Source organism: Pan paniscus, chromosome 3, assembly GCF_029289425.2.
Source record: "Pan paniscus chromosome 3, NHGRI_mPanPan1-v2.0_pri, whole genome shotgun sequence".
NCBI lineage: Eukaryota > Metazoa > Chordata > Mammalia > Primates > Hominidae > Pan > Pan paniscus.
Window position 1 is genome coordinate 175,341,328 of NC_073252.2, and position 20,911 is coordinate 175,362,238.

A 20,911-nucleotide genomic window follows, 5' to 3' on the forward strand; every position below is an offset into this window, starting at 1 on the left:
AAAGCATTTGGTACCGTTTTTAAGACTACCACATTACACCGATGGCATCTTCTCCACACTTTTAGCACTGCCTCTCTGCAGCTCGATGATCTGCAATTTGTTTTCTCTTCTCCCCAAGTGACTATGAGCTCATGCAGGGCAAAAATTATTTATAACCTTAAAAAATCATATTCTAAGAAACTGTTTATTAAAATGAGACACTATAAATATTGAATGAAGTTTACATACACACACACCTAGAGAAAATTAAAATGTTAATAATAAAAGACAATCTAAAGTCTATGGTTTAATCTCTTACTTAAATAGTCAGTTGCATTTGAGTAACTTGACAGTGATGCAGGGCAGGCGACCCCCCCAAATTGGGGTTTAGCCCACGAGGGTTATTGGCTTCACCCAAGAAAGAATTCAAGGGGGAGCCAGTGGTGTTAGACAGCAACTTTTATTGAAGCAGCAGCATACAGCAGCGGCAGAGGTATTTCTCCTTGTGGAGCAGGGCCACCCCATAGGCAGTGAACTCAGGGTAGTGGCCGAGAGCCACTTCTGTAGTCATATTTATACCCACTTTTAACTACATGCAAATTAAGGCGGGATGATGCAGAAATTTCTAGGAAAAGGATGGTAACTTCCAGGTCGTTGGGTCATTGCCATGGAAAGGGGTGGTAACTTCCGGGTGTTGCCATGGCAATGGTAAACTGATGTAGCACACTGGTGGGCATATCTTACGTAATGTTGCTTTTGCCCCAGATGCCCTGGACCTTTTAACTAGTCCTCAATCTGGTCCAGTTTCCGAGTCCCTGCTCCAGAGTCGAGTACCGCCTCCTACCTCAGTGGGCAAAAGTCTAGAAAATTTAATCCTTAAACCTGGTAACTTACATAATTATTTTTGTTTGGATGCATTCTAATTGTTTCAAGGTTTTCTAGAGATGGACAATTGAGAAGGTGGCAGTCTTGCCTATTTCTAGCAAAATTTCATTAAATAAATGCTGGCAGACAACAACAAAAAAGCCCTAAAAAGAGTGTTTGTTATTTTGCCCTCCAGGTGCAGATTGAGATGTGACTTTTATCAATTAAGAAAATTGATCATAAGAAAAAGGAGATTGTGACTTAGAAGCTTTACCTCTAGATTTGTCGTTTATGTTCAAAAGTACATTGACAGTCCTCTGTTCCTTGAACAAGGCAACATGCCTCTTTGCAGAGCTCTTGCATTAGCTTTTCTTTTGTCTAGAATGCTTTTTCCATAGTATATACGTGCCTCATTCTGTCACTTTTTTTTTTTTTTTTTTGGAGATAGAGTCTCGCTCTGTTGCCCAGGTAGAGTGCAGTGGTGCGATCTTGGCTCACTGCAACCTCTGCCTCCTGGGTTCAAGCGATTCTCCTGCCTCAGCCTCCCCAGTAGCTGGGACTACAGGCAGGTGCCACCATGCCCGGCTAATTTTTTTTAGTTTTTGTTTTTTAGTAGATACGGGGTTTCACCGGGTTAGCCAGGATGGTCTCAATCTCCTGACCTCGTGATCCACCTGCCTCAGCCTCACCTCCCAAAGTGCTGGGATTACAGGCATGAGCCACCACGCCTGGCCTCTGTCACTTTTTAAAAACAACAGCTTAAATGTCAATGCATTGTCCTTTTCTAACTATACTTTATACAATCGTTACTCCTATCAGTCTATCTAGTTTTGTCATAGTATTTACCTAACAGAAAACTACTTATTTGTTTATTTATTTAAGTCAACCTCCCTTACTGGAATGTAAATTGCATAAGCATAGGGCCTTTCAGCTTTATCTTCTACTACCATTCTAGTTTGTAGTACAGTGACTGTTGCATAATAAACAATATACATTTGTTATATAAAAGAATGAGTACAAAGCATATAAAGACAACCTCCATTGTACAAGGGCATGGAGAAAATAAACAGTGATACATTTAATGAATTTATGTATTGAACAATTTTAAACATCACATCTAAAGAGCTTAACAAGTATTTGTTTTTTATAGTTTTTGCTGAAGCACCAAAATAGAGGCAAAGTTTTGTGGAGGCCAAGTGCTACCTTATTCTCAAATGGAGTTTTAGATCATCCATGAATTACTTGCAAAAGGGACGTCCTGAAACTCTACACCACTAGACCATCGTACACCTTTAATGAATTCTTAGATGCATTTTATATATGATGTATGTACATAAAAATGAATGAATTCATTAGAAGACATTTTAAAAATGGGAATTTCCCTGGACAAAGAGTTTTAGGAAAGTGGAGTATTTCTTTTGAAGCTGTGTGAGGAGAGCTTTTGGAAAAGCACTAAGGAATCTTGATACGTATGCTTCGTGCTTCTGTAGACACACAGTTAGCACCTGACTCAGATATAAAAAAGTCTCAAGGTTTTATCATCACTGGCAGAGCAAGAGGAGAGATGGCAAGAGTGGGACACTGCAACCCACCCACTGATGTTGGGGCGAAGATGCCCTGGGCCAGACCTATAACACATAAATAGAAAGGAGCTGGACTTGAGGGACTTGATTTTGAACAGGACACTGTCAAAAGTCCCCACCTGGGAAACTGTACTAATAGCCCCCACCTGGGAAACTGTACTAATAAAGAGTCAGCGTGGGGTGGTGTGTTAGTTTGTTTTGATGCTGCTGATGAAGACATACCCAAGACTAGGCGATTTACAAAAGAAAGAAGAGGTTGAATTGCACTTACATTTCCGCACGGCTGGGGAAGCCTCACAATCATGGCGGAAGGTGAGGAGGAGCAAGTCACATCTTAACGTGGATGGCGGCAGGCAAAGACACAAAGAATGAGAGCCAAGTGAAACGGATTTCCCCTTATCAAACCAGCAGATCTCGCGAGACTTATTCACTACCACGTGGACAGCATGGGCGAACCCACCCCCACAATCCAACCATCTCCCACCAGGTCCCGCCCAGAACACGCGGGAATTATGGGAGTACAATTCAAGATGATATTTGGGTGGGGACACAGAGCCAAACCATATCAGGTGGACTGCCAGTAAAAAGGGGCGGGCGAGTGTTCATGCTTTGGAGAAGGCATTGTGTCTCTGATAGGAACTACAGGTGAGAGAGAGATCCCAGCGACAGAAGGTCGCCAAGGAATCTGTGGGAGAGGAAATAAGAATTTGGCTCTATGTTCCCAGTTGTTTGAGACTGGGGAGAAGACGATGAGAAAAGTTTTAAATTGGATGACAGGTTGATACTCAGATATTAGGCAGAAAAGAACTTTTATATCCCTGAAAAATGAGAGTCCTTCTTAATAACTAACTAGAAAAAAATGTCAGATCGGCCTAATATTTCATCTGGGGATAAATAAGGACAGTTCAAAATTAGAAAGAGCAGTAGTGAGGAAAAAATAAAGGTCACTCTCTGCTTTTAACCTGACAACTCTTATTCAGTCAATTTAAATGTTATACAGGTTTTAGATAAAATACTAACAAGTAAAACACCTATGATAGAGTTCTGAGTAAAATGTACAGCATTCTGTACTTCATAAAGAATATAAACTCAAGTTTATTATATATATTACATGTTCTCTCTATATTCTTTCTATATAATCTATTATATGTATTTTCTCTAATAGTAATTTAAAAACCCCACACATACAGGTATGTATAGAAAAAATTGGATGCTGACACACTTACCTAATGTTAAGACAATTTTTTCCCCAGGGATTGATTTAAATTTTCTTCTTTATATTTATTTCCTCTGGCCCTGGAGGCAGTGTATACTTTACTCATTCTTTGATGCAAATGCTTTTTTTTTTTTTTTTTCAGACGGAGTCTCACTCTTGTCGCCCAGGCTGGAGTGCAGTGGTGCTATCTCGGCTCACTGCAACCTCCTCCTCCCGGGTTCAAGCGATTCTCCTGCCTCAGCCTTCCAAGTAGCTAGGATTACAGGTGCCCGCCACCATGCCCTGCTAATTTTGTATTTTTCGGTGAGACAGGTTTCCCCATGTTGGCCAGGCTCATCTTGAACTCCTGACCTCAGATGATCTGCCTGCCTCAGCCTCCCAAAGTGCTAGGATTACAGGTGTGAGCCACTGCACCGGGCCGCAGGTACTTTTTTGAATCCTTTGAAGGTGTCTGTTGGAAAATGTGATTATACTTCCCAGGAAGCAGGTGATAATCTCTCCCTAAGCCCCTTGACAATGGATGGTCCAGCCTCCTGTTGGGGTTGCTTGGTCCTTTGGCATGATTTAAAATTTCTTAGGCAAATTTTTATTTTCAGGCAGCCGTTCGCTGGTTGATGAGAACCACCGGCATGCTGTTGCTCCTGCTGATGAGGGAATTCTAGCTGGTTCCAGCGCTGCTTGTGCTTTCTCTGCACAGTACTTTCTTGTTATTACCATGGCCTCTTGCCTTTATTTCATAGGCCTTTGTCAGACTCTGGGTAACAGTTTTCCTAAATATCCAGGGCTCCAGGAGGCCCTTTTTCTAGGCTTAAAACTCTCCTAACTTCTTCCCAGTCGAGAAATTGAGACTTAGAGCAGACCAACAACTTTCTCCTAAAATAAATCACCTCCTCTATCTGCAACCTAGGTCAGCTTCTCTAACTCTTTTACCAGCTGGAGGCCAGTGATCTGCTAAGGTCATATGTGTGCACGTGTTGCTGGGTTAGTCTAGCTTTCTATAGGCTATGGGAGTGGTTGACATACGTTTCCTAGGACTTCGTCATACACGTAATGGAAATAATTCCATGTGAGCATACCATTTTTAGCTTACTAAATCCAAAAGTATATTAAAAGGTACTTTATGATAAATAGAAGAATAGAAGAATATTTTCACTTTGTAAAAGTTTTCAATGTTCTAATTCACTCATTAACAGTAAAAATCACATAAATATCTTGATAGATGCTGAATAAGATTTTATAAAGCTCATTATTTATTTTAAAAATTGAAACAAACAACTTATAAAGTTGAATTTCTACCATATTATGTATTTTTTAAATTCTCATAAAATTGAATGGAAACTTCCTTAATGTGTTAAAAGCTTATACCAAAATATAATGTAAATATAAATATTTGATGCATATACATCAAATATCACATTTAAAGATTAGATACATTATCTTAAATTGGGAGCAAACAAATGTCCAATTTTAATTATTGGATTTCAATAAATCACTTGAGATTAGGGCTAATTCTTTGGAATTCATGTAAAAGAAATATGGATTTTGAAAATTTTGAGAAAAAAATAAAACAGTATAACTCTATGATTACAGAGATATGATCTGGATGAAATCCTAGTAGAATTAACAAAGAATGAGTGTTAATAAGAGAACTGAACAAGTTTGCTAAACATGAGGTCAACTTTCTCAATTCTTCAGCATTCATTTAAGTAAGTAATGCCAACCAAAACAAAAAATAATGTAATATAAAACAATAGCAACAAAATTCTAAAAGTATTTAGAAATTAACCTTGGAAAGAAATCTATAAACTTTTATAATAGAAATTTTAAAATTGTAATAAAGGAAATTAAAGAAGACCTAAATAAATGTGGAAATCTATTATGTCTTTATTTAAAAATATAAAAGTTTTTATTCCAAAATAAACGTATAAGTTCAATGTAATTTCAATAAAGATTCAGTAGTACCTTTGAGGAACTGAACGTATATACGTATATACAAAATATACAGATACAAAAATATCTGTGAAAAAGTCAGCTGACAAAAAAGAAACAGGATATCTTCTTAGTGATATATAAATGTATTACGAAGCCTAAGTAATAATAATATAGGAAATAAAGAGTGAAAATATTAATGTAACAAAATAGAGTTCAAGAGCAGACCCCTTGATCTGGGAACTAGATAAAGATGAAAGTGGTATCATGTCCAGTGGCAAAAGGTTGAATGGTTCATAAATTGTTTTGGGAAAACAGACTTACAAAGTATAAAAATAAAATTGGCCTTCTATTTCATAGCATATACAAAGGAGGACTGCTGATTGATTAATGATTTAAATGCAAATAGTAAAACCATAAAAAATAATGGGGCTATGGAGACTTCATTACAGAACCTTAAAAGCACAATGTATATGGATTTAACTGCAATGGATTTATCAACATAAAAATTCAGGATATTTTTCCAGCAATGAATATTACAAAAAATATTAACAGATGGACGACAGATTGGGAGAAGATATTTGCAAAGGTTTTAATATTAAAACTATACAAAGAATGTCTTCCAAGTAACCAAAAAGATGAAAAAATTAGTAAGGAAATTGGCAAAGGATATAAATGGCACAAAATGACTGAAAATTATGTGTATAGATGTGCAACCACATTAGTAATCAGATAAATGCAAAATAAAATAAAATACTACTTCACAGTTATTGGAGTCCCCAAATGGAAAAGAAGCTGTGTTGATAAGAATATGGAGAATTGATGCTTGTCATCCATAGCTTATGGGAACATAGACTGGTGCAGCCTTTCTGGAGGAAATTACACAGTGGTGGATTTACAAATGCTTATATCGTACTACTCAACAATGTGATCTTTGTTATTTTATTCTGGAAAAATCTTGCCCCCATTCCAAGCAGGGACATGTTTTGTGGAAATAGGTAATTGGAGGCAACATAGCTATTATTATTAGGGGAATGAATAAAAGCAAAATGTGTTGATTACACACTATGGTTGTATTAGTCTGTTTTCATGCTACTGATGAAAACATACCTGAGACTGGGAAATTTACAAAACAAAGAGGTGTAATTGGGCTTACAGTTCCACATGGCTGGAGAGGCCTAACAATCATGGCGTAAAGCAAGGAGGAGTAAGTCACATCTTACGTGGATAGTGGCAGGCAAAGACAGAATGTACCAGCAGGGGAAATGCCAGATGCTTATAAAACCATCAGATCTTGTGAGAACTCATTCATTATCATGAGAACAGTAAGGGGGAATAGCCCCCATGATTCAATTATCTCTGCCTGGCCCCACCCTTGACACCTGGAGATTATTACAATTCAAGGTGAGATTTGGGTGGGCACACAGAGTCAAACCATGTCAATGGTATTCATAATCAACATGTCTGATCTTAAAAACTTCATGTTGACTAAATAAATAGAAAATAGAATATTGATAGCATAGTAATAATTACAAGTACCTTCACAAAACATTATTCTTGTTTTAGAAAAAATTCTCATACTAAAAAAAAAACCAAAAACATGAAATCAAGCATTTATTCCATTGATAGATGAATGGGGGTAGGACTCAGGGAGGAAGGTGAGAAATATAAGATAAAATATATAATAAAATAAAATAAAACAAAATGGGACCTTTAAGACTGATGGTGAACATGTATCATGATTTATGTGAAATGTTTAATTCAGTTATTTGGAGCTGTGGTAAAAATCAAATACCAAGGGGTAAAAATTAAATGAAATTTTATTTTAATGCACAGGAAAATTGATCATGCAGACAGATCCTATTCTACTATCAATCTCTTTTTAGGAAATCCCTTTACAAACAGTAGACTGTTGAGCATTGTTTCTTCAAATTTTCTGTATGTGAAGATTTAAAATATTAGGCATTTTTGAATATGGAATTGATAATGTATGGTGAAGGCAATTTCTTTGTGTGTTTTTACAATGCTATCCAATACACAATGAGTATGTGAAACATTTCTGTCAACTTCAAGTCTGCCATTTTGTTCTATTACTTGCCAATATTTTCACTGCATGAAACTAATTTGTTTCTGAGGAGTTGGTGACTTTCTGTAACATATTTTATGGACAATCCAAAACAATCCATTAAGCAATCCCTCCCCACACTCCCTGTTTTTCCGTTGACATTCAGATTCAACACATTTATAAAATCAAGGACTGTTTTGCCAATCTCAGGTACCAGGTGTACTATACTTTGAGGGTTATTTATTTTCTTCAAAGTCAGACTGGATTTTGGCCCATACATCATTTGAACTTCTCTCCTTGCATTATTTGTCTATAGGAGAAATATTGATTGGAAAAGCAGTGTAGAATAAAGTTAGGTATCCTATACAATTTTTCCTAAATAATTAAAAATGAGATTTTTTAAAAAGTGATGTTAAAATTGTTAAGTAAAATCCAATATGACTGATTCCTGTATTGACTTCCCAAGGATTAAAATCTCATTAGATAAGCATGTAATATGTCTTACATGATAAAGTATCCATAAGAGTAGCTAATAGTTTTCTTAGCATGTAACATTCAAAACTGAGCAATTAATAATATGGAGTGACCAGTAGCTAACAGTATTTAAATTTAATGAAACCTTCACAAATTCATGTTCTTCCACTTCACAGAAGGAGAAAAAGCTGATATTTAACAGTATTCAGTTTTTTGGGGGAATACTTTTTAGGAGTAATAATATTTTCTAAGTGCTTATTCAAGATAAGTTTTACATTATGGGAAAATGCAAGTTATTAATTCTCATTAGATTTATTTAGTGTTCTGTCACTCTTACATTTTTGGAGATTTTCCTAATAAGATATGTATATTTTGGCATCCAACCTCTCAATATCTTGCATGGTATTTAATATTGATATAGATATTCCTTTTTGTTATCCTGGAGTTTGAAAATGCCAGCTTGTGGTACGTCCTTTGTGTATTATGAATTAAAATATTTGCCATTCTTTAAAATACCATGTTATCCATGATTCATCTTTTATTAACATTAAATCCACAGACTGCCATAAGCATAGTCTTATCACAGTTTCTTCTCACTTAAGTATTTAACAATATAAATCAATGTGTTAGATGTTCTTTCATGTGCTACTAGGGAAAAATAACTGGCTTTTAAATGATTTTTAGTTGTAATTATAACAATAGCTATAGTTCTTCTCCTGATGGCTTTTTTTCCCAGGTGGCCTATTTTTATCCTGACGTTTTTGTCCATCCTATGAATTTCATCATAGGGAAGGAACAGCAGTTTGTCTTAGAGCAGCTCAATTTCAATCTCCAGGTGACAAGCTGATATTTCTTTCCTTTGAAGAAGCTTTTAATATGATGGGTTAAATGTCAAGGAAGAAAAAACCATCATATATTGAACCTTGATAACCTCATTTCTCTTAATAACATATTGACATTTGATTTTTTAAAAATGTTCTATTTTTTAACAGATGTCAAGATTTTTAAATAATGCATTTATTTAGGTATCTTGCACCTTGTTACAAGTCATTTAGGGTAATCACATTATTTTGGTGAATATAAAAGAAATAAAGGTATTTACTCAGCTTACTGATAGTGTAAAAAGAAAAACTGTGAATTATTACACTAAAAATTCTGTGATAGATTGTATTTATTTTAGTTTAAAAATGGTATCTACTATGAATAACACGAAGGAGCCAAAAGACTAGAGTTGAAGAAGAAATAACTTCTATTTATTAGATGATAAAAGGAAAGTAAGTTACAAACAGGAGAGTTTAAAATGGTTTCTTACACTGGCTTCTTAAATAGATTTTACATTACTGTTTTTAGAGACACAACTATTTAAACATTGAGAAAATAGAACGTTATGTTTACTATCTGTTTACCTAAGGCTGTTAATTATACAACAAATATTAAATGTAGTAATGTGTCCAGAATTGGTGGGTTCTTGGTCTCACCAACTTCAAGAATGAAGCCGCGGACCCTCACGGTGAGTGTTACTGTTCTTAAAGCCGGCGTGTCCGGAGATTGTTCCTTCTGATGTTCGGATGTGTTCGGAGTTTCTTCCTTCTGGTGGGTTCGTGGTCTCACTGGCTCAGGAGTGAAGCTGCAGACCTTCGCGGTGTTACAGCTCTTTAAGCAGCACGTCTGGAGTTGTTTGTTCCTCCCGTTGGGTTCATGGTCTCACTGGCTTCAGGAGTGAAGCTGCAGCCCTCTGCGATGAGTGTTACAGCCCATAAAGGCAGTATAGACTCAAAGAGTCAGCAGTAGCAAGATTTATTGCAAAGAGCAAAAGAACAAAGCTTCCACAAGGTGAAAGGGGACCCGACCAGATTGCTACTGCTGGCTCTGGGCAGCCTGCTTTTATTCTCTTATCTGGCCCCACCCACATCCTGCTAATTGGTCCATTTTACAGAGAGTCAATTGGTCTGTTTTACAGAGAGCTGATTGGTCTGTTTTGACAGGGTGCTGATTGGTGCATTTACAATTCCTGAGCTAGACACAAAAGTTCTCCACTTCCCCACTAGATTAGCTAGATACAGAGTGCTGACTGGTGTATTTACAAACCCTGAGCTAGACACAGAGTGCTGATTTGTGCATTTACAAATCTTGAGCTAGATACAGAGTGCTGATTGGTGTATTCACAATCCCTTAGCTAGACATAAAGATTCTCCAAGTCCCCACCAGATTAGCTAGATACAGAGTGCAGATTGGTGCATCCACAAACCCTGAGCTAGACACAGGGTGCTGATTGGTGTGTTTACAAACCTTGAGCTAGATACAGAGTGCTGATTGGTGTATTTATAATCCCTTAGCTAGACATAAAGGTTCTCCAAGTCCCCACTAGACTCAGGAGCCCAGCTGGCTTCACCCACTGGGTCCTGGACCAGGGCCACAGGTGGAGCTGCTTGCCAGTCCCGCACGTTGCGCCGGCACTCCTCAGTCCTTGGGCGGTTGATGGGACCAGGCGCCATGGCGGAACAGGGGGCGGCACTCCTCAGGGAGGCTCTGACGGCACAGGAGCCCACCGTGGGGGGGTGGGGGGTGCTCAGGCATGGCGGGCTGCAGGTCCGGAGCCCTGCCCTGCGGGGAGGCAGCTAAGGCCGGGAGAGAAATCGAGCGCAGCGCTGGTGGGCGCGCATTGCTGGGGGACCCGGTGCACCCTCCGCAGCTGCTTGCTGGCTGGGGTGCTAAGCCCCTCACTGCCTGGGCCTGCTGACCACTCTGAGTGTGGGGCCACGGAGCCCACACCCACCTGGAACGGGCGCTGGCCCGCAAACGTCACGGGCAACCCTGGTTCCCGCCCGCACCTCTCCTTCCACGCCTCCTGGCAAGCTGAGGGAGCCGGCTCCAGCCTCGGCTAGCCCAGAAAGGGGTTCCCACAGTGCAGTGGTGGGCTGAAGGGCTTCTCAAGCGTGGCCAGAGTGGGTGCCAAGGCCGAGGAGGCGCTGAGAGCAGGGGAGGGCTGTGCGGGCTGCCAGCATGCTGTCACCTTTCAGTAAGCCCCTTACCAAGCTTGAAAAGTGATTTTTTTTTTTCAGTTTTACAGCATAAAAACAAAATCAGGTGCCGCAGGAGATGTGATTCATGACTCTTACATAGCTTTAAAATGAGGAGGAGATATGGGAGGTTTTTAGCCTCTTAAATAAATGCTGCAAGTATAGCTTACTCCATTTATTCTTTCTAACAATCGCTATACACACAAACACAAGTATGAACACATATAAGATGTGTAGTCTATACTTTTAGGATGGTAGCCACTAGCCACGTGTAACTACTTAGGTTTAAATTTAAATTCATTAAATTTAATAAAATAAAAAGTTCGTTTTCTCATTTTCCCATTTTAAGTGCTCAAGAGTCACCTGTGGCTGCTGGCTTCCCGATTGAACGGCATAGGTCTAAAACATTTCCATCATCGCAGAAAGTTCTATTGGACAGTGCTGCTAATTGATTTCTCAGTGTGGAAGGAGGTGTCTTTAAACACCTTTGATTCTTTCATAACATTACATTCAATATTTTAATATCTAGTCATACATATTTTCTGCTGTTATGGAGCTACAATAGGCATCCATGAACTTTTCACAAATTTCTACTTTAAAAAAATCAATACCACTGTGTACTATCAAGTTCTTAAAAATTTAAGGACTTAAAAATTAATGTTTGAGAAAAATTAAAATTTAAGTTTAAGAACTTAAATAACAGGACAGCTTAACCACTCATCACATCATAAAGAAGATACACTTTCTTAGGAGAAATAAAAAAGATTAAGTATTCATGTTTGGTTACTGCTGTGGTTTGAATGTCCCCACCAAAACACGTTAAATTTAATTGCCAATGTAACAGTATTGGGAGGTGGGGCTTTTAACAGGTGATTAGCTTATGAGGGCTCCACCTTCATGAAAACATTAATGCCCCGATGGAAGCAGTGGGTCAGTTATTACAGGAGTGGGCTCCTAATAAAAGTGCAAGGTGGACTTATCTCTCTATCTTGTGGAAGGGTGCCTTCCACCCTTCTGCCATGGGGTGCCATTCACCAGATGCCAGGGCCATGCTCTTGGATGTCCTAGCATCCAGAACCATGAGCCAAATAAATTTCTTTTCTTCATAAATTATCCACTCTGCAGTATTCTGTTACAACAGCAAAACACAGACTAAGACAGTTATTTACTTTGCAATTAACCTTTAAAAAATTAGTCATTCTTTCATTTGTTTGAAGGCAAGATTTTGTTGTTTGAATTTGTGGCCTCTACTGAAACTTCTCTTCGAATAATTTTTCTTCAGACTGTGTTATTTTGTAATTGCATAAGGAGTCTGACATTCTAAAGAATGCTTTGAGGGAATTATCTTTTTCTAATCTGAAAATTATTGGTAATAAGGGCCATGGTAATTTCAATTTCAGTTTCAACAGAATATTTATTATATTAAAACGCAAGGGGCACAATTTACAAGGCTAGTATGATATATTAGGTGTAGTTTAAAAATGATAAAGTGCTTTAACTAAAAGTTATTTTATATCAACTTAATTCTCTATCAAAGTAAGTAACTTTATCTCTATCAGAGAAAAGTTAAACTGAAGTTCAGAAAGGTTATCTAAATTAATGTAAGTTGTGATTGCAAAGTAAGGATTTAAGCTTATGTCCTCCAAACTTGAAGTCCTGTTTTTCAGTTCTATAGCTGTGGTGTGCTGGTAAACCAGCTCTTAAAATTAAAAAAAAAAAAAAAATTAGTGCTTTGCCACATCTGCTGATTTTTGTGATGTAAATACTCCCACTGTGGCTAAATTTAAGCTACCAATGATTTAAAAAGCGGCTACAAAATTGTCAAATATTTCATTATTGCCTGTCCTGAGTCAGTATGAGTGACTGCAGCACCCCAGTGCCACTCTGCTTTTCTAATATACAGAAAAATTGTGAGTGAAGGGGAGTAGGTGGAAGAACATTGTAGAATTATGGAGAGTCACCCTTTTCTGCTCCTGAATTTTATTACATAGTATTTTCAACGAGGGAGATCTATCTGAACATTCGTCCAACTATGATTATTGAAGGTAATAAAAATACGTATCTATAATTCTTTTCTATTTGAACTTTGTTGCATGGTACAACAGATTCTAAAAGAAAAAACCTAGTGTACTATCATTTTCAATGAAAATTCAATTTGATTCTCTTTTGTGCTGTCTCAACAAGCTGATGCCAGGCTGGCGTCCAACCACAGGTAAAGAATAATGCTGAATGATCAAGTAAAACATAGGAACAACCACATGCATATCTTGATATTACATGTCTCCAGTGATGAGACTTTGTCCTCAGAACGGAGGAGACAACTTTTGACTCAACTGACCATGCATAACTATCATAAAGAACAGCATACCATTATACAACGTTAAAACTATTGGTTTTGTTTTTACAGATGTTCTCCAAATTATAATTGCAAATAATCATTATTAAAAATTGCACTTAACAGGCCAATTTGTTCAATTACATGCATGCATATTTTGGTGTTAACTGAATTCTCTAGGTGCAATGTTGAGGCAGTGTTACCCTAAATCTAATACAGCATTCCACAGAAGAGATGATCTTTGATTGAAGTGAGAGCCTGGTAAAACCTCAAAAACATTCTCAACTAAAATGATCTCTATCATGCTCAAATGTCCCTGCACATAAAGCCACCCACGAAGCATATTAAAAAAGGCGGTTCTGTAGGCTCCACTGCAACGGACTCTGAAGGAGTATGTTTAAAGAATGGTTGAAGAACGTGTACTTTCCACAATCACACCATATGGATTTGATGAAAGTTTAAGCTTCTACTGAAATAGAATTAAAATAGAAGAAAATTAGGTATCCAAACTTCACTAACTTTAGGCCTCTAAACACATAGTTTTCTAGTTCTTAAAGACTTTATATCCCCTTAAGTATATTTGCTTAGATCCTCTTTTCCTGCTTTTAAATTTTGTTTGCATTCCAGTTCACCTTTTATTATGCACATTATACATCGCTTTTCAGTAAAACCTGTCTTGACCCACCCCCGAGTAAATTTACCTCTCCTCTTTCATTGCATATGTAAAATCTGCATTTATTCTAGCATCTATTGCACTCCAGTGTCCTTTCGTTTGCTTCGTTTTGATCCGTAAGGGCCTGCAGCCTTCTTGAGATCAGGGATCCTGTTCATTTTGTGTTCCCTATCAGTGACTTGTCAAATATGTCGAACAGATGGCTGAACCAATCAGCTTACCTGCTACCAAAATTGCCTCACAGAGTTAGGCTTTATTGTTGGGTTCTTAGGCCATTAAAAAAAAAAAAATCCTGGTACACATTTTAAAGGCACCCCTATTTAAAAAAAGTGACCATCATATTTCTGCGCGTTCTTTATGTAAGAACTCAGTTAATAAACTTCTTTTAGAAAAGCTTTGTCCCTCTTAAGGAATTCATATTATTATGAATTCACAACTCTGCCTATCTAGGTTTGAACCGTGTTTCCATCAGTTACCCTCTGAGTGACCTCAGGCGATTTGTTTAGGATATCTGTGCTTCAGTTTTCTTATCTTTTAAATGGGGCTAAGCTGGGCGCATTGTCTAGTGCCTCTGTAATCCCAGCTACTCAGGAGGCTGAGGTGGGAGAATCCCTTGAGCCCAGGAGCTGAAGACCAGCTTGGGCAACACAGGGAGAATTGGTCTCTAAAAAATAAAATTAAAAAAGAAAACGGGGCTATAATCATAAGCACTTCTTGAGCTTTGACTAAATTAATATATGAAAATAACTTATAATAGTAAGAAAACATTGTAAATGTTGACTATTATTTCTTTTTAAAAATTTTGAGGCTTATATTTCTCACATTATTTTTCTTATTCAGGTTTTGAAAACATCTGAAGGTAATATTAATATCCACTCACAGTAACTGACCACATCAGTATGTTTGCATTCTTCTACTTCTTCCTATTTTAATATGATGTTTCTGCACTGCCTGGTTTGTGGTATACCTGTGAGATGCCCACTGTATGCCTTGATCTTTTATTTCAAGTTGTCTTGAATAACTTGCAGAACATCTAGACAGCAAATTATTAATAAATACTAAATAGCCTTGGATATTTTACCTTTTAATGTATGTGCATATGATCTTTACATATATATATATATAAATGTTTTCCTGTCTGTATTCTCACTCATCAGATGTCACTTTTTGCATTTGTCAATATATTCTACCTAACCTCTCCACCCTAATTTGTTGCAGTGCTTTGGGAAAACCAAATAATCACATAGCCATCAGCTGTGTTTATCTCAGAAAGGACTTTTCGAAGTCTTTAATCTTAGTGAGCAGCACAAATGACATTTTGCTTGCATTGTTGGATAACTTAGGTAGCTATCACCTGATTTAAATAGATGGGTTTGACAGATAAATAATATTGGATCATAAATGAGACATTAAGGCTAACTTTATTCATTTGTAGCAGCTGTTTCCTTTCCCAAAGTAAAGTCCAAGAAAGTATAAATAACAGGATTTGAAGATGATAAGCAGTAATAAGCAGACACTTTGGAAATGTCCTCAACAGGACATAAATCAGTAAGTTAATAAAAATATCATGTTTCATGGATAACAGGAGCAGGAAACATACATTAAAACAACTTTCAATACATCGAAAAAGATGGGATAGAACTGAATTCCTAGAGATGAAGAGAAAAACCAACCTCTGATTTCAGTTTCCTGAGGTCTTCGTTGGCCGACCTTTAATCATTTACTCCAGGCGCATTGATACTAACAGTATCATTGTTGAGTTCCCTGCCCCTCCAGTCCTAGACTAGCTTTAGAAGGGGGCCGTCCCAGCACATCTTCTCAGAACTGAGTGGAAGCTTTAGTTGATGTGCAAATGTGCCACACTGTTTAACAAAAAATGGTGGATTTATTAAAAAAAAAAAACAGTGAGTGAAACTGAAGCCTCTGGGCAAAAGGAACTGGGAAGGAAACTGAAAAAAAAAAAAAAGGATGGTTGTGATTAACAACAAAACAATTTCACTTAAAATAATGAGGAAAGACATCCATTGTTTAGTTAGAAATAGAAGCCCAGATTGGCTGAGCTAAGGTGGCACCAGGAAAGACAGAATTGGGGCTTATTTTTTCAATTTTCTATTTCTGTATCTAAGAAGTTACTTTCCTTGTAAGTTTGAGTATGGACACAACTGTAATACAGTGTATATGGGCATGGTTCCTATACCTCCAGGTTGCTCAAATCCACGGTCAGTTATGTTCGTCATACAAGCATAAGAAGGTGAAATTAAAACATTTTCCCGGGAAACTGATACGTGAGGAAATGTTAGAAATAGGATTAGAGTTAAACATTTCACCCATATTTACCCCACCTATCCTCCTCAACAGTCCCCAACATATTTACAAACTCTGTTTTTGCTTCAAAGAAGGAGGAATTTAGCAAATTATTATTTTGATGAATATATATTTATTCCTTCTCATCACCCCATAATTGGTTAAGTCCTGGGCACTGATCCCTTTATTTGTTGCTGCAGAATCCTTCCAGATCCTTCCTTGGGTCTACTAGTCTGCAATTCCTAATAAAGATGTTATTCATTTATTTTTGTAAATATGTTTGTATTTGCTCAGACTTCTGGGATCTTGTGATTCCTCAACGAGTCTTTAAATATAGGAGGTAATGGCAGTGAGATTGAATCAGTAGTTTCTGAGTGCGCTGGGGTAAACCTCATCAAGTTTAGATTACCTGTAAGCATGGAGTTTGACTAAGTAGTCTCTCACCTGTTAAGCTGCTGTTTGCAATTGCTTTGCTGTCAGTGTTCAAATTTATGTGAAGCCTGCAATCACACTTAATTCCTTTTGGGAAGAGGAAAGAAAATACAATTTAAGATCTAACATTCTAGATTTCCTCTTTCATATATTTATTTAAAAATATTTGTTAATTTGCTTTAAAGGGAATGTTGTATGCCTATGCACAGCTGTTTTTATACAACAGAAAGTGAGAAAGAATTTTGGGTAAGATTAAGAGTGACACCATTGGAGCCAAATGTCATGGGTTCAGAATCTTAGCTTTGCCACTATGTTTGTGTAATCATGTTTGCTCATTGTTTTTCTGTTTCCGCATTTCTAAAATGTGGTCCTAGTGGTATGTACCTCACATCTACTTTATAGGGTAATTGCAATAATTAAATGAATTAATGTATAGAGCAGCTGGTTAGTGCTATGTACTATTGTTTAATAAATAGTGCTATGTAACTATTTAATTCTTATTTAAATGTCATATGATGTGTGTATATATGTATGTAAAATATTATATTCTCTATATACATACATATATACATACCTACGTACAGACATGGCATTTTTTTCTTGTGTGTTGCTCCTTATAGTATATACTGAAATATGTATTATAGATGTTCAAAAGATCAACTAAAATATTTTAAAAGAATGAGTATGACTCTCACAAAAATATAAAAAGAATACATGCTGAATATTTTATTTGACTTACTGATTCATGAGAGAACCAATAAGACATTAAGACTGATTCAAAGAAGGATTCAAAATACATACACATACATACATATAGGCCATCAGGGATGATTATTAATAAATTGTCTTACTGATATACACATGTACGTAACTAATTATACATATGCTTATATATGTAACAATCAGCTCTTTATCTTCCTATCATTTTGTCTATAATTTTATTTCCTTAGCATTTTGCTAATTATTGTGTACATTATATGTGGTCTCTGGATGCTTATAAACCTTATTTTTAATTTGTCCTCACTTTCCTTTGTGTAATATAAATTTGAGTTTTAGTTTCAGAGAACTTATCGCTTGGCCAGGATGATTTCCTGCAGTGTATTTCATTCATTGTCATGATTCTGCTTATGCATCTAATAATGCTTCTATTTACAAATTTACCTATTCTCCTTTTTTTCTCCAATCCTTGAAATCTTTTCTGTTGTTTCACCATGCTAACATTTGCATTTTCCAAGGACATTTGCTTTTCTTTTTGCAATTTTTCATCATCTTTATGTATAAAACCCTGGTTTTTACTCCTCTATTTTTAGAATATGTTAAAATGTTAAATTGTCTTGTTCTTTTTGCTTTGTGTCTTTGCACAGTGTACACCCTAAGCATTTGTTAAACCCTTCTATCACATACCCAATGTCCATTTACATTTAGATCTAGGATTTTCTCACTTTACCAAGTGTCTTCTCGAACTTTCATGCAAAATCTACATCACTGACACAGAAGACTTTTTTGCTTCGTACTCTACTTCTAGTGATATTTGAAAGATATCTCACCAAGAGTTTTATTACTCATTATCATTGCTTTAATTATGTATTCCTATAATTCTTTTGTGAATGTGATTAAGTATCCTCTTTTCTCATTATTGTTCCTGGTACAACTTCTAAAATCTGCATCAGCTGATTGCTTTCTCCATCATTACAATTTAAAATCACCTCTTGACTATGTTCATCATTCACTGAAATTATTTCAAAGTCCCTTCCTTGGATTAATGACTCCTTCTTGCCTTGTACTGCGCTCTCCTTTCTTTGAGAGATAAATAGGTAAGTAGCCCATTCCATAATCATCAACTTGTTAGATTAGAAGATAATACTAGAAGTTATTTAGAGTTGATCCCCTTGATTCCAGATGGGAGGGAGGATACTGAAACTTTCCGAGTCTGATGGTTATCTCTTCAGAAGGAGATTTGGGAACATCTTATGTGAATAAATTTATTTCTATGCTGTGATGCAGAGTTACTAAAAGTGAAGGTTCAATTAACAGCTACACATTCAAGTAAGTTTAAATCACATTACTGCCAATTATCCTTTGCTGGTATGTGCCAAAGGGGAATATTAACCAGAAAATTAGCACATTGAATGTTTCATTCATATACAAATCAAATTCGAGCAAGATGTCTCTTCCAAGGAGAAATAGCAAGACATGTATCCTTAGCTATCTTTGTAGGACAAGAGATTCGGTAAGGTACTAGTTTTTAGAAAAAACAAAACAAAACAACTATGAACCTTTTAAATAATTTTGTATTTGTTTTGTGACATTATTTAATTGTTGTAAAGGCAGAATATTTCCAGAGTTGACATTTATAAGTTTTCTACCTACTTCGTTATCTATCTTGTAACAGATAATAACTTTATTTATTTGTGACTTATTACATCAGCAGGAGGACAATTTCCTTTTTAATGTTTTCTTACTTTTTTGGGGGGAGTAGTCTTACACTGAAATTGAGTGGTAGATAAAAACAATTCAGGGAGACGCATCAAAAGTTTGCAGTGTATTAATCAATAGTAAGAAACATTCTTACAGCTTTTTCTTACCTTTGACTTTTATCTACTCTTTTTTCTCTTGCTAAAATAGCTAATGTCCCCTATTCACCTATCAATATTTTAAAACTCTATTGAACTATCACCGTTTCCGGGAAGTGTTCTCTCAGTTTGTTTTGACAAATCTTTCTGCACTGTCACCCAGTGTGTGGGTTTCTTGTTGCACTGTGGTAAGAATGGCTTGTCTATGGATCAAACTGTGGTACTCAGCTATGAAGTCCTTTGTTGGTGGGATGATTCTTGATTATCCCTGCATCTTTGAGGACTAACACTGCATCTGACATTTGGTGAATAGAAATTTATTTATATTTGATAAGTAGAATTCTGACCCACAGTTTGCTGTTATTTTGGTCAAAATAACATTATCACAAAAAAGCAATATTGCGTAAGTGATACAGAGGTTTAACAAACTCATAGGGCATATGCAATGGAGAAATCAAAACAAAAGAACAATCAAAACAAAAGCAACAACAAAAAGACAAAATAAACAAAAACAGGAAGAGAGAGGCAAGAATAATTAAAATAAGTGAATTTGCTAAACCCTACATGAACTGCTACAGATTTGGTAGGTGTTTGTGCCAAAGACATGAATCAGCTATCTTTAGTTTTGTAAAATTGATGTAGGAGGGACATTATGGGGAGGAGACATCAAGAATTCTCACAATTCACAACTCTCCTCTATGGCTACTAAACCTTTCAAATAACAGGTAGTGTGGTGTTGATTGTGGTGATAGTGGTGGTCTTAGGGGTGAAATTTGATTGCCTGATGATAATTGAAAGACAGTCCACCTCCCTTTTTGAAGCATCAATTTCTCAGAGATGATTCATGAAAGACCTTCGTAGAGAGTGAGGGATTGAAACCTGATTGTCTGGTGAAGCTTGGAGCAAGGGGTGGAGGGGGAGACTGAGTTCAGGAACAGACTTACAGAATCAAGACCATATTCAGATTCAGGCCTAGGGTATAGATACGCTGCTTGAACAGATTCTACTGATTGCTGAAAGGGTGCAGCAGTCTAGCTATCCTGGACCCTTATTTTGACAACCACAGGAGGCAGGGCTGAGACGTGACTGGTAATTCTCTTGGCAATTTCAAGTGCCTTGCCACAGTCACCCCTCACAATGGCAGGTTATGCGTTTTTGCTAATACTTTTTTCTATTTTTCCCTTGAATGTCTTCAGATTTCTTAAATGCATTTAATCTGATCCTGGTACTTTGTCTTCTATCTGTTTTACCAATTCAAACTCTTCTTCCCTGTGACATTTCGTAAGAGGTGAATTTTAGCAATAGAATGATTATAAAATGACCCTTGGAAACTGGAACCACAATAATAAAATAACTATCTGAGGTTCACTAAGAATAAATATTCCTGGGAAAGGAAAACAAACTGCAATAGGAAAATAAGCAAACAACAAAAAACTCCAAATGAGAAACAAATGTGAATAAATT

General features: G+C 36.6%; 1 long non-coding RNA gene across 1 annotated transcript in view; it reads left to right on the forward strand.

Moving 5' to 3' along the window:
• LOC130541476 (uncharacterized) overlaps nt 1–20,911 on the forward strand; it is a 250,192-nt gene that overhangs the window by 150,973 nt on the left and 78,308 nt on the right. The gene's annotated exons all lie outside the window — the stretch shown is intronic.